The following is a 2,755-nucleotide window of genomic DNA, read 5'->3' on the forward strand; positions in this document are numbered from 1 at the left end:
TATTTCTATGGTAGTGTCAATTGCCACCGAATGACACGGTGGCAATTGACAAAAATTGACTTTTTGTCAATTGCCACCGAGTAAATTGGAGCTCTTTTGCGTTGGTGGGTAGATCTAGCTTATTGTGCTCGAGTGCTCGGTGTTGTGCGTTTACTTCTCTGTCCCTCTCTGTGTGTGTGTGTCTTTTCCTGACCCCCATCCCCTGATTTATGTTCCCCGATATAACGTGAATTTCTGTTTGAGTTTGTGTGCGTTTGTGACCTTCTACTTCTAGAATTGCCTGTGTTGGTTCTACACCAAAGTGTAGGCTAAGGCCAGCCTAGATCTAGGCCTACGTCTCATTGAAAACACGCCAAATTGGTACCGTAGCTCTAGACTAGAATAGATGCTCGTCAAATGAAATTAGTTGAGAACAAATTGACCCATTAGACACACATTATGTATAGAGATCTAGATCTAATGCTAAAGATAGTGTTGTTTTCAGACTTGACACCGCATCACTCGGTGGCATTTGACAAAAAGTCAATTTTTGTCAATTGCCACTGCATCACTCAGTGGCAATTGACGCTACCTATTTTTATTGGGTCAGGCCCCCCTCTAACCCCCTACTCTTGGGGCCAAAACCGGCAAATAACAATTGACATGGAGCTAACGAGAGCACACTACACCAACTTCTGATTAGCTAAAATATATCAATGAAACGACGTCACGAGGACGATAGCCTACACTGGCTTCTGATTGGCTAAAATGTGTTACTAGATCTAGAGTCATTTAGACTACATGTATCGTATCTAACATTGACTTGATTAACAAGGCACTAGAACAATATGTCCTATAGTTGACACAGGGGGTAGAAAAACTAGTGAACTACCCAGTTTTTATCTGTACTGATCTTTGCCTGGCCTCTGCTCTACAACAGAGATCACCAGCAGACACTCGCTCGCTCAATGGTGACCTAGATTTCCGACTACGTTCCACTAGGCCTAAGGTCATTTTTGTATTACCAAATTTGGTATGTGTACATACGTCACAATATACAGCCTATCAGAAGCCGGTGTAGTGTGCTCTCATTAGCTCCATGTTAACAATTGCGGGGTGTGAACTACCGAAAAAGTGCCCAAGATTCTAGATCTGTCTTGATGTGGACTGGACTCTACCTGATACTAACTCTTGGAATCTAGATCTTGAGAAGGTTGTAGCAACTAGATCTAGAATCTAGATCTAAAGAGCCCCAAAGAAAAGATACCAATTTTGGCGTTGTTAAGATTCCCGCGTTAAATTTCGATTTGCGTTTTTCATAGCCCCAGGCATGTTTCGCTTTGGTCCCTTACCCTTACCCTAACGTTAACCGTAACTTTCTCCCGGTAAGAAGGGACGAAAGCGAAACATGATGCCTGAGGCTATGAAAAACGCAAATGGGAATTAAATGCAGGAATCTTTACAATCACTCCAATTTTTAGTAGGCCAGCTCTATTCGGACTTGAGTCCAAATACATGTACATATACAGTCAAACCTGCCCTGACGGCCACTTCTATAAGACAGCCACCTGTACCAACAGCCACTTTCCATTTCCCCCTTGCGTTTTTTAATATATAATTTAACTGTGTAAAACGGGCACCTGTCCAACGCGGCCGCGGCCACCATATTTTAACACACAACCCCTATCTCATTAAGCAATAACCCCTGTCTTAAACGGCCACTTTTGTGACTCCATTGCGTTTTGTCATAAAAATTGTGCTTTGGCCCCTGGCATTGTGGGCGAGCCGTCCTAATTCAATCCCCTGTCGTTGTTGTTAGGTAGTCCCTCCAACTGATCATGTTGCGTAGGCCCCTCCCACTGTTGATCAATAGGTACCAATTTTTGGCTGCTGGTGAGGTAAGCGTGTGATCCCTCTTAACCCATAAGCCCCGCCCAGAACTCAAACACAAATCGTAAGTGAGATGAGTGGTCACTGTTTACCCAGTCTGTAACAAAGAACAAAGGACGTCATTTTGAACTTGTGACAGAAGCGTCGCTCGTTCTCCGAGTGGTTGCGACCCATGTGTTTGTTTTAACATGCCACTCGGTCTTCCTCGTCTGATACATTTCGTTTTATTGTCACCTTTGCACAAAATCAGCAACAAAATAAAAATTACGAACAAAGTACAAACCACCATCAACAACAAAAACAACAAAAATGCAGCTACTTTCGATAGGGACCTCAGATGGGAATGGTTTTGTTTTCTTCATCTTGATCAGTCCTGCCTAAGACGGCCACCTGTCTTATACGGCCACTTTTCTCCTTGACAATGGGTGGCCGTCTTACACAGGTTTGACTATGGGTTTTATCTATTCAGACTCGGGTCTGAATAAAAATGTTTTATTTATTCGGACTCAGCTTCTAAGTGAGTTATCAAGTTATGTGAGTGTTATGGGGTTACATAATATAACTGTCATTGGGGGATTTTACGTAAAACCAGAATTAAAACTAGAACTAGAATCTAGAATAATTACCTACTAGAACTGTGTAATTGTGTCAAAATCAAAAGACTCCTATGGCAGTGTCTAAGAACATGGTCACCAACAAACCAGGCTCAGGGTCTTTCCACCACAACTGCAGCATCATCATTACTTCCACCACCATTTGTCTTTCCACATATTTAATTTCATTTTGTTGTGTGTTATAGTTTTTCTGTAATTAAATTTTTTTATCACATCGCACAAAATGGACAGCTGTGGCCTCTTCCCAACAGCTCCCCTCCCCCCCACCCCCC

At 42.6% G+C, this 2,755-nt stretch overlaps 1 protein-coding gene across 3 annotated transcripts in view; it reads left to right on the forward strand.

Annotated features, from left to right (window-relative positions):
* The window catches only part of LOC101861315 (E3 ubiquitin-protein ligase listerin), a 42,847-nt gene that overhangs the window by 921 nt on the left and 39,171 nt on the right, over nucleotides 1-2,755 (forward strand). The window lies entirely within an intron of this gene.

The sequence above is a fragment of the Aplysia californica genome, unplaced genomic scaffold (genome assembly GCF_000002075.1).
Source record: "Aplysia californica isolate F4 #8 unplaced genomic scaffold, AplCal3.0 scaffold00623, whole genome shotgun sequence".
Taxonomy (NCBI): Eukaryota; Metazoa; Mollusca; class Gastropoda; order Aplysiida; family Aplysiidae; genus Aplysia; species Aplysia californica.